The sequence below is a fragment of the Doryrhamphus excisus genome, chromosome 19 (genome assembly GCF_030265055.1).
Source record: "Doryrhamphus excisus isolate RoL2022-K1 chromosome 19, RoL_Dexc_1.0, whole genome shotgun sequence".
NCBI classification, from domain to species: domain Eukaryota; kingdom Metazoa; phylum Chordata; class Actinopteri; order Syngnathiformes; family Syngnathidae; genus Doryrhamphus; species Doryrhamphus excisus.
Genome location: NC_080484.1, coordinates 860,247 through 872,543, shown reverse-complemented (window position 1 = coordinate 872,543; position 12,297 = coordinate 860,247). Strand labels below are relative to the sequence as shown.

Below are 12,297 nucleotides of genomic sequence, written 5' to 3'. Positions count from 1 at the left end.
AGACAGACCTCCTTCAGTCCCGTCTACTCGCCCGCCATGACGGGCATGAAAGTGGCCATTGAGGAGAAGGTCACAGCATGGGGAGAACACAACACACACACACACACAGACACACACACACACACACACACACACACACACACACACAGCTAAACCTCTTTCCATCAAGCTCATACTGGCCCAGAACCAGTCCTGCTGCTGGACCAGCGTTCCTCAGTCAGCAAACAGCAGCATTCCTCAACGTACACACACATTCCCATCCATGCCCCCCTGGACTGGACCCAACAGACCTTCTCTCTTGCACCCCCAGCAGAAAGAAACACAAGACTGTCTTTGTGAGCTGCCCTTCGAGTACACACACACACACACATATACACACATACACACACACATATACACACATACACACACACAGCTGTAAGCCACATGCCTGCACATAATTGACTAGTTGTGTGTGTGTGTATATATGTGTGTGTGTGTGTGTATGTGTGTGTGTGTATGTGTGTGTACACCTATAAACAAAGGCAGGGCATCATCATCATCATCATCATCATCATCATCATCATCAGAGTTTGTTGGCCTTTTAAGAACCACAAAGAATCCAAGCAATAAGATTCCAACTTCCTCTGCCTAATCCGGATGGAATTCCGTAGCTATCATAAACTCTGCCCCCCCCCTCCCCCTCCCCCCCTTCCCCCCCTTCCCCCCCTCGTCCAGCTGTTGCTCCCTTTCCGCTTCCGACAACCCGAGAGAGCAGGTCAGAGGTCATACGTTATGAGGTCATATCTTGCATGCAACATGGGTTGGAGGTCCATGAAAGGTGCATGAAAGGTCCATGAAAGGTGCATGAAAGGTCCATGAAAGGTCCATGAAAGGTCCATGAAAGGTGCATGAAAGGTCCATGAAAGGTGCATGAAAGGTCCATGAAAGGTGCATGAAAGGTCCATGAAAGGTCCATGAAAGGTCCATGAAAGGTCCATGAAAGGTCCATGAAAGGTGCATGAAAGGTCCATGAAAGGTGCATGAAAGGTCCATGAAAGGTGCATGAAAGGTCCATGAAAGGTCCATGAAAGGTCCATGAAAGGTCCATGAAAGGTGCATGAAAGGTCCATGAAAGGTGCATGAAAGGTCCATGAAAGGTCCATGAAAGGTGCATGAAAGGTGCATGAAAGGTGCATGAAAGGTCCATGAAAGGTCCATGAAAGGTGCATGAAAGGTGCATGAAAGGTCCATGAAAGGTGCATGAAAGGTCCATGAAAGGTCCATGAAAGGTGCATGAAAGGTGCATGAAAGGTCCATGAAAGGTCCATGAAAGGTCCATCAAAGGTCCATGAAAAGTGCATGAAAGGTCCATGAAAGGTCCATGAAAGGTCCATGAAAGGTGCATGAAAAGTCCATGAAAGGTCCATGAAAGGTGCATGAAAGGTGCATGAAAGGTCCATGAAAGGTGCATGAAAGGTCCATGAAAGGTGCATGAAAGGTCCATGAAAGGTGCATGAAAGGTCCATGAAAGGTCCATGAAAGGTGCATGAAAGGTGCATGAAAGGTCCATGAAAGGTGCATGAAAGGTGCATGAAAGGTGCATGAAAGGTCCATGAAAGGTGCATGAAAGGTCCATGAAAGGTGCATGAAAGGTGCATGAAAGGTGCATGAAAGGTCCATGAAAGGTCCATGAAAGGTGCATGAAAGGTGCATGAAAGGTGCATGAAAGGTCCATCAAAGGTGCATGAAAGGTCCATCAAAGGTCCATGAAAGGTCCATCAAAGGTCCATGAAAGGTGCATGAAAAGTCCATGAAAGGTCCATGAAAGGTGCATGAAAGGTCCATGAAAGGTGCATGAAAGGTCCATGAAAGGTGCATGAAAGGTCCGTGAAAGGTGCATGAAAGGTCCGTGAAAGGTGCATGAAAGGTCCGTGAAAGGTCCATGAAAGGTCCGTGAAAGGTGCAGGAAAGGTCCGTGAAAGGTGCATGAAAGGTCCGTGAAAGGTGCATGAAAGGTCCGTGAAAGGTGCATGAAAGGTCCGTGAAAGGTGCGTGAAAGGTCCGTGAAAGGTCCATGAAAGGTGCATGAAAGGTCCATGAAAGGTGCATGAAAGGAGCATGAAAGGTCCATGAAAGGTGCATGAAAGGTCCATGAAAGGTGCATGAAAGGTGCATGAAAGGTCCATGAAAGGTCCATGAAAGGTCCATGAGAGGTCCATGAAAGGTCCATGAGAGGTCCATGAGAGGTCCATGAAAGGTCCATGAAAGGTCCATGAAAGGTCCATGAAAGGTGCATGAAAGGTCCATGAAAGGTGCATGAAAGGTGCATGAAAGGTCCATGAAAGGTCCATGAAAGGTCCATGAGAGGTCCATGAAAGGTCCATGAGAGGTCCATGAGAGGTCCATGAAAGGTCCATGAAAGGTCCATGAAAGGTGCATGAAAGGTGCATGAAAGGTCCGTGAAAGGTGCATGAAAGGTCAGTGAAAGGTGCATGAAAGGTGCATGAAAGGTCTGTGAAAGGTGCATGAAAGGTCTGTGAAAGGTGCATGAAAGGTGCATGAAAGGTGCATGAAAGGTCCGTGAAAGGTCAGTGAAAGGTGCATGAAAGGTCCATGAAAGGTCCATGAAAGGTGCATGAAAGGTGCATGAAAGGTCCATGAAAGGTCCATGAAAGGTGCATGAAAGGTCCATGAAAGGTGCATGAAAGGTCCGTGAAAGGTGCATGAAAGGTCCATGAAAGGTGCATGAAAGGTCCATGAAAGGTGCATGAAAGGTGCATGAAAGGTGCATTAAAGGTGCATGAAAGGTCCATCAAAGGTGCATGAAAAGTCCTTGAAAGATCCATGAAAGGTGCATTAAAGGTGCATGAAAGGTGCATGAAAGGTGCATGAAAGGTCCATGAAAGGTGCATTAAAGGTGCATGAAAGGTCCATCAAAGGTGCATGAAAAGTCCTTGAAAGATCCATGAAAGGTGCATTAAAGGTGCATGAAAGGTGCATGAAAGGTGCATGAAAGGTGCATGAAAGGTCCATCAAAGGTGCATGAAAAGTCCTTGAAAGGTCCATGAAAGGTGCATGAAAGGTCCATGAAAGGTCCATGAAAGGTCCATGAAAGGTCCATGAAAGGTCCAAGAAAGGTCCCCTGCTGTGCAAAATAGACTTTTTAATGATGCTGTGGTGAAGGCTAACATGTGTAGCTGTACGTTGACTACTCTAAAGTTGACTTTTTATTGTATTGACGCTTGACAAGATGTAGTTTCGTAATATGAATTGTGAGCTACTGTACTACTGTACTACTGTACTACTGTACTACTGTACTACTGTACTACTGTAGCGCCATCTATTCATCTGGAGTCTCAGCTTGGGAAATATGTTTTGTTTTTGGAGATTTACAGGATGAATATACAGTACATCAGTGACCAAGGTAAACATCCTCTCCTCACAGATGCACACATGCACATGCACATGCACACGCACACACACACACACACGCACACACACACACACACAGGACAAAGCCATGCTGTCACACACTCAGCTCTCCTGTCTCTAAGAGAAACAAGCCTGTGATGTTGTGCAGCTGTCTGTCGTCCATACATTGACACACACACATGCACACGCACACACACACACACACACACACACACACACGCACACACACACACGCTGAAAGAGTGAGGGGTGGGGAGGTGATGTAAGGTTTCATCAGATGTTTCCCATGATGCAGCTGTCAAAGCCAGCTGCGAGCAGGAACCCAGAAAGAGACCTCCCTCCGCCGTCTGGAACGTCCCGTATCGCCATCTTGTCGCCACGTTAACACACGCCAATGAATGGGCGTGGCCTGGTTTGGTCTACAAAGATGGGGATAATATTTCTTTTGGGTGACATGTTCCACAACACGCATGGCTCAGTGATCCACAGTCAGAGGCGTTATGGACAAAGACATCCAACAGTGGTGAACATTCCCAGGAATGGCCGGCCAACCAAGGGGACCCCAAAGGAGCAGCCACAATTCATCCAAGAGGTCACAAAAGACCCCACAACAACATCTAACGAAGTTCAGGCCTCACTTGGCTCGGTCATGGTCAGGGTTCATGCCTCCACCGTAAGGAAGACCAGACACCAGCAATTTTCCACAAATGTCCGATTCCGGGTCATGTGATCGTTGTTAGAAACAGAGACGTTGTTGCTTGTTGTTCCGTGCAGGATAAACGCCGCTTGGTACCGCTTATCCTCCAATCCTGTCCCCTTCTGAATCACAGCTCCACATTTGGTGACCCTTGACGTGGGTCACATGACTGACATCACCGCGGTCGTACCGGCGCCGCTCACAACGCCTGTGGTTTGAACACATGGAAGCCCAGGTGGGACCGTCGGAATAACACGGACGTGACCAAGTATGCATCTTCTAGGAACGCTAGAGGAACAACTCTAGTGGTTTTGGACCTTGGAACCAGCAACCGGACCGTATCACCGTATCACGTATCATTTTGAATAATAAACCAGCTGTAGCCATTCAGGACTTTTCCGTTATGGAATATGGTCAGGAATGCTGTCACTCATAACAAACCGGACATGGGACTTCCAGTAAGACCCGGACTGCCAAGGGTGGCGAGGACAGGAAGTCCCCACTTCCTCCCTCGCATGCCCTCGGCAAAGATGTCCGCCGGACTTGACTCACCGCATCAGGATGCTATTTGGGAACTTGTCTCCTTCGTTTCCTCTCCACTTTGTCCCTTACAACTACATTACCCAGCATGCACTTCTCTTCTTACTTCCTGTTTCTCTCTTTAGCTTCCACAGGGATTCTTTCTTTACTTATCATAAAAATAGGCTGCTCTGTGTGTGTGTGTGTGTGTGTGTACATGCAAGTGTGTACATGTGTGTGTGTGTGTATATGCAAGTGTGTACATGTGTGTGTGTGTGTGTGTGTAGCAGAGGAAGCTATCGTGGGAGTGCCTCGGGTCTCAGGGCTCAGAGGACAGATAACATTACCCCGTTGATGCTTACATAACTTCCAGGCAGCGAATGCCACGTCACAGCTGACCCAGACACACACACACACACACACACACACACACACACACACACATGCACGTACGCACACACACACACTAATAGGCTGAAAGGAGCTAGTCCTAGCATTTTTCTTGTGTAGACCAGCAAAAGCTGAGTCAAATGTGTTAGTTAAAGAAAAGAATGAAGTGTAACAATATTATATAGAGCAGGGGTCTCAAACATGTGGCCCGTGGGCCAAATGTGGCCCGCAGGACACTACTTTGAGGCCCCCGCCTTGATATGAAAGTTTAATGTTATTTGATATGGATGCTGTATGGTATCATGTACCCAGAAAAAATGATTACGTTTGATTCATGTTCATGTTAAAGGTTAAATAACTGTTAATAGTTATCCTCCCTATGCGTGTGGAAGTGGTAAGTTTATGGCTATTTAAGTTGAAAGGAAATAACTCGAAGGCTACCGTTTAGGTGGCTAGCTCTCTAGTTTGCGAGTTAGCATGTGTCTCAAGACCCTGCAGTTGCGCAATATGTTGTAAATAAAAAGAGTATAAATGTGACTATAGTCGTGTTTTGTCATGTCTACAGGGCTCTAATAATGCTTTGTTCATTTTAATATGAAAAAAATCATTTGTCTACCCACCAACTATATGTGCTTTCTTAACTTTTTATTATTATTATTATTATATTTATTTATTACTGATTGATTTTCTTTATTCTTGATTTGTTTGTTTATTTTTCATCTTATTTTGTGTAGAAAAATAAAAAGTAAGATATTTGAGAACAGTGGAATGTTTTATCAGAGCTTTTCTTGTAGAAAATTGGAACGTTGGGAGCAGGCGTTGGGAGCAGGCGCTGTGCTGCGTCACCTTTATGGATTTTATGTGTTGTTGTATTGAACGGCAGAAGTCATATCCTCTGGAAATGGAATTATAGAAATATTACAGGAACTCTCTCTGGAAATAAAATATATTTATTCAGGTTGCTACAAAAAGGGTCTCTGCAGTATTCCTACTCCTGACCTTTGACCCACTAAACTTTTCATAGTGACTATGACTTTCTCACAAAGCTTCGGTTCTCCTACCATTCCTTTTTATCCCAAACGCTTTATTCTGGAAACATCCCGACATTCCCAGAAAAATACAATAGTAATATATTGGTCAATAAGTTGTTATTTTGATGGTATATTTGGTTCGACTGGTTAGCACGTTGGCCCCACAGTCAGGATATCGGAAAGACCCGAGTTAGAATCCCTGTATGGAGTTTGCATATGTGGCTTTTTTTCCGGGTACTCCGGTTCATGCTAGGTTCATTGTCCATAGGTATGAATGTGGGTGGGAATGCTTGTTTGTCTATATGTGCCCTGGGATTGGATGGCTAAGTCAGCTGGGATAGGCTCCAGCATACGTACCCCCGCAACCCTAGAAAATGGAGGGATGGACAAAAGTAAGAAATATTTGTGTGAAAGTGAAAATGATTGTTTTTTTTCTTGCGATTTTTTTCTCCATTTGTAGTTGGGAACTGATATTTTCCTGAAAGTTATCCATGTTCTCCTGCTGATTACTACAGAAGGGAAAAAAGTGTAATCTTGCTTTTGGTAGGTTCCATGTTTATTTAGCCATAAAACGTAATATCCCGTCAGTCCTAATCATCAAAAGTGGGCGGGACTAAAGGGGTTGTCTTTTGAGGAACGGCTGTGATTGGACGAGTTAAGGATGTAAGAATGTTGCTTCAAACATGGCCTGCATTGAGAGTAAACATTCTATGATGGTAACAGCTGGACTCCGGAGCTGATTGCTTCCACTTGCATTATTCCCTATGGGAAAAATTCTTTCCTTATACGAGCGGAAGAGAGAACAGAGTTCCGCTGCTCAAGAACATGTTCTTGAACAAGAACATTTTGTGTTGGCTTGGCGTGTCAGTAGCATCTGAGCATCCAAATATGTAGCACGGGTGCCAGCTCATTCCAAGCCATCACCCCACCCAGAGGAGGGGTGGCGTGGACCCACCTACTTGCGGTGCTGGGTCGGCTCCAGAGCGGAGCAACGTAATGTCTGGAGGGACTCACGGCCTCGCCGCGCTTTGTTCTCCACAACACACACACACACACACACACAGATGTGTACACAATTCCACACCAAGGCTCTCATGCAGACAAGACAAACACGTCTCGAGAGCGCAGACCAAAGCTGCTGCCCACCTGGACGCTGGTGGAGAAACACTGGCGTGCTGGAAGAGGCGGACATTAGCATGGTTTACACTCACAGACGCGTGCAGCGATGCAACGCCAACACACGGACACACACACATCCATACGGCGTGTTCCTGTCCGTCATTCTAACCGGACACTATTCCGGGGTCGGCACACATAATTGTTTTGATGACAGTTGCCTGGCAACGCTTCACTTCACTCCCTCGCCGCCCTTTTCTCGTAAAGGTGACACTTTGTTTTGTAAATGGTTCAATTACAACTTTATTCCTATCGGGTCGTATCTTTATATACCATTCCCACTTTCTCCAAAATATTTCTGCATTTTCCTGAAAATTCTTGTCAAATGACTTTTTCCTCATAAGTCTCCTAAAAACTTTTTCTCAAAATGTCATTTTTTTCCTTGCGAACATTCTGATGTTTTCCTCGTGATGCCAACGAAAGCCTGCTGCTCCCTCGCAGCTGACAGACACGCACTTTCCATCATCATTACACCAGGCTATTCCGGGGTCGGCACATGGAATTGTTTGAGGCCGGTTGCCAGGCGACACACTTCACTCATCCCTCTCGGCCTCGGCGACACGGCCCGGCGTGCATGAGCACAAGCGTGCACGTGCGTGGCTAAACGTACACAATCCAGACGCTGATGACTCATTAAATCCATTCCCTAATCAGTCCGGCGTGTCCAGCGGAGCGAGGCGGCAAAGACGTGCAACAGCTGGTCGGCGTGTAAACACGCTCCGGCGCTCCAATAATCCTTTCCTGATCTCGATAACGTTGTTTTCCAGTCGCCGCGTCCCTCCTCAAACCCCGACACGCTAAAAAGAACCGCTTCCGAATTTTTACTCAACATGGCAACATGGCTATGACAAAGCGACTATGACTTTATTGTGCATCTTCCCAATTTTGGAAAATTCCAATTCCAGATCATTCTCAAAAATGTATAATTTTCAATATATTCAATGATCCTTGCAAATCTTCCCAAACAGAAAATTTACATTCTGGTCAAATTGTAAACGTTTCTTCTGACCACAACTTTATTATTTCCTGACAAAAGTCCTAATTTCTTCTGGTAATGTGACTTTTCCCATAAATGTATGGATTTCTTATACCCGGCCATGACTTTACTCTCTCATCTTTTGGGGCCTTTTCTTTTGGAAAAATGACTACTTTTCATTGTTAAAGCATTACTTTTAACATAGAATTACTACTAGTAATACTAGTCTAATACTTTTGCTAATTTGAAAAAAAAAATCTTCCAAAATTTTTCTTGAAAAATGTATTTGAACTTTATTGCCATGGAAATTTCGACATGTTTATGTAAAATTCCAACTTTCCTTTGTCAAATTACAACCTACAATACTACTCCATCAGGACGCCATTTTCCTACACGTTTTCCATGACAAAACTAAAAGGGCTTCTTCCATGACCATGAATTTTCCAATATTATATTGTTGTATAAAATTCCAACTTTGTTATTAAGTTGTTATTAATGTTTTTCACATCAAAATTCCCGAGTTGTTGAGACACCAAGAGCAGCTTGCCACCTTTGTTCCCACTTTGCCGTCCACCTTGTGATCCCGCCATTCCCGGAGGATGAGTCACGGCGGTCTGATGGCAGCGAGTGCACGCAGAGGTGACCTTTGACCCCGGGTCTGATCAAAGCGGAGCCCCCGCTGGCCTCGCAACGCTAATCAACACATTTGTCCCTTTTCATCAGACCCATAAAACGATGGAGCCGCTCCAAGTCCCGAACACGAGCAGGGACTTTCCCCCCCCGACTCGGCGCTCTCGGGCGAGAGGCGCGTGCACGTCGGGAAAAGATGACGTGTGCAAGATTCCATTCCCAAGGAGGAAGTGAAGACAACAAAGAGGTTGACTGCAGCCTGCTCAGCTCCGCCCACTGACCCACCCACGCTTCCGTTCATCCAATCAGGCCAACGGAAAGCTCACATGATGCAAACAATCGCATGTGGGAATGTGGGAACTGGAAGAATCCCCAAACTTCCTTTTTAGCTCCGCTAATCCGTGCTGGGAAATCTATGGCTCAATGTTTACGTGGCATGAAAATACAGAACAACTAATAGTACAATAAATATGAAACACAAATGCAATATGAAATATGCATAATAAGGCTGCACGGTGGATGAGTGGTTAGCACACAGGCCTCACAGCTAGGAGACCTCAGTTCAATCCCACTCTTGGCCATCTCTGTGTGGAGTCTGCACGTTCTTTCCGGGATCATTCCCTGCCTGCACTTCTCCGTAGCGGGCCAGGAAAGTTTCCAAGCGCGGCGTTCTTGGCCTGAAGTCAGTTAGCAGCGGCGGCATGGAGGTGACCGGGGTCGCCGCCTGGGAGGAAGCGGCCTCGCCCACAACGCACGGCGGCAGACACGAGCAGACACGCATGGTCTGATTCTCTCCCTTTTTGTCCTCCTGGTCTGTTGACCTTTCCTGCTTCTGTCGTCCTTATTTCCACTCCACTTCTCCCTCCTGGAACGTTCATACGGCGCCGGCCGTGTAAGGGCATTGGCTTCATGGAGGAGCGCTAGCTAGCAAGACGACAACAACAACAACAAACACTCCCATTGTTTGCTGTTTGATGCAATAACTGAATATGTATCCATCATATTCATCATATGATGGATTGCTATAAAATGAGGACTTTTTAAAGTTTTTTTAAGTCCTTGGACTCGCTATAAAGTATACTCAGGTTTTACCAGGAGCGGGGTTCGAACCCACGAGGACTATCGTCCATTGGATCTTAAGTCCAACGCCTTAACCTCTCGGCCATCCTGGTGTGATAGAGGACTAGACTCTGTGGTTCCTGAGGACAATACGGAACACTAGGCGCATGAGAATTCCACTTGGCGGAAATTCACTTATCACGGTTTTTGTCCACAGCCAAATAACCGTGATAAACGAGGGACTGCTATAAATTGGTATCAATGTTGTACTCCGTACCATAAGTATTTCAAAGTATTCCCTTGGGAAGTCACTAAAGCAAGGGTTGGAATTTGTCAATAGCCAAATAACAGTGATAAATGAGGGACTGACGTATACTGGTATCAATGTTGTACACCGTACCCTAAGTGTTTCTCAGAGTATTCCCTTGGGAAGTCACTAAAGCAAGGGTTGGACTTGCTACGAAATATACTCAGGTTTTACCAGGAGTGGGGTTCGAACCCACGAGGACTATCGTCCATTGGATCTTAAGTCCAACGCCTTAACCTCTCGGCCATCCTGGTGGGATAGAGGACTAGACTCTGTGGTTCCTGAGGACAATACGGAACACATAGGATCATGAAAATTCCACTTTGTGGAAATTCACTTATCACGGTTTTGTCCACAGCCAAATAACTGTGATAAACGAGGGACTGTCATATACTGGTATCAATGTTGTACTCCGTACCATAAGTATTTCAAAGTATTCCCTTGGGAAGTCACTAAAGCAAGGGTTGGAATTTGTCAATCGCCAAATAACAGTGATAAACGAGGGACTGCCGTATACTGGTATCAATGTTGTACACCGTACCCTGAGTGTTTCTCAGAGTATTCCCTTGGGAAGTCACTAAAGCAAGGGTTGGACTTGCTACGAAATATACTCAGGTTTTACCAGGAGTGGGGTTCGAACCCACGAGGACTATCGTCCATTGGATCTTAAGTCCAACGCCTTAACCTCTCGGCCATCCTGGTGGGATAGAGGACTAGACTCTGGTTCCTGAGGACCATACCGGGGAAATGCCGGGTATGCTGGAGCCTATCCAGGACTGACATCGGGGTACATCGGGGTTCAAACCCCAAGAGGACCATTGTCCATTGGATCGTTAAACCAAGGCCTTAACCTGTGGTCCAATACACTCGTGTGCCATCCCAAAATTCCCAACGTGGACACACAAATCCAACAGATTTTTCCACTAGTGAGCTTTTTTTCCACCCCGTGTGTTAGCCACAGTTTGGTGGTGTCGGTGGAGAAGTGCACATTCAGGAGAAAAGACTCAGCAGGAGCGAGACGACCGACTGACTTTGAGCGTCGTCTCGGCCAAGTGAGACAAAAATAGAAAGAACAGAGAAATACTAGATGAAAAATTGGGTGTGCGTGTGGGCGGACGGACAGACAGATGGGCGGATGGACAGACAGACGGGCGTACGGACGGATGGACAGACGGGCGGGCGGGCGGACAGAGAGATGGGCGGACAGAGGCGTCCCTTCTACAGTTGAAAACAGAAGGACGGGAAAACATATTGCACAACCATATTTAGTTGTTCTGCTTCCATCCACTTCCAAGGAAACAACATTGCGCAATAACAGGCAGCTTCCATGGAATGAGAGCACCAGCTATGGAGTTGGAGGTCAGGGAGATCAAGTCCATCAGTTGGCAGCTAATTAGATGATAATTAGATGGTAAAGACTCAGATGTCCTCATCACAGGTCAAACCTTTTCAATTGTTAGCGGCTATGCTAGGTCTGCTATGCTAGGTGAAGGCTAGCATTGCGTATCCAAGGGTGGAACTTGGACCATGTGGATTATTTCAGGTCCTTCTGGTTGTTTCTGTTATGCATGATGAAGGTTATTATTACATAAATATTATATCATATATACATATTATATTATATTATATTATATACATATGCCGTACAACCAATCAACTCTATAATAACCAATAAGATGATGGTGATGATGATGATGTCACATCCTGCGTGGATGGCCAGCAGTTTCCCGCTTTTCCATTCAAGCCCGGCCCCCCCAACCCTTCACATACCCCCATCAATAAACCCCCCACCCTGGCCTCATCAGCCCACATAAAAGTCCAACAAAGAGCAAACAACACAGTAAACCAACACAGCCTTGTAAAATACACACACACACACACACACACACACACACACACACACATGCATGAGCACCGGTGCATTCCAGAGCCGGGTGCTCGAACACACCCTCCAGAGTATTGCCCTTTGATGTGAGTGTGGGAAAGCACTGGGGAATGGTCTTGGTGGGTGGGGGGGTGCATAGAGGGGGGCCTGGGGGTTGGGGGTGGGGGGATGCTAATTAGCAGCCTGATAGAAGCCTGGAGACACGGTTCTTAC

The 12,297-nt window shown here is 46.1% G+C and overlaps 1 protein-coding gene and 3 non-coding genes across 6 annotated transcripts in view; all 4 read right to left on the bottom strand.

The window, feature by feature from the left end:
• Positions 1–12,297, bottom strand: part of fndc3ba (fibronectin type III domain containing 3Ba) — an 82,604-nt gene that overhangs the window by 30,742 nt on the left and 39,565 nt on the right. The gene's annotated exons all lie outside the window — the stretch shown is intronic.
• trnal-uaa (transfer RNA leucine (anticodon UAA)) lies at positions 9,923–10,005 on the bottom strand. The gene has a single exon. It is a non-coding gene; the product is annotated as a tRNA-Leu (tRNA).
• On the bottom strand, positions 10,371–10,453 carry trnal-uaa (transfer RNA leucine (anticodon UAA)). Its single transcript has one exon. It is a non-coding gene; the product is annotated as a tRNA-Leu (tRNA).
• Positions 10,819–10,901, bottom strand: trnal-uaa (transfer RNA leucine (anticodon UAA)). The gene has a single exon. It is a non-coding gene; the product is annotated as a tRNA-Leu (tRNA).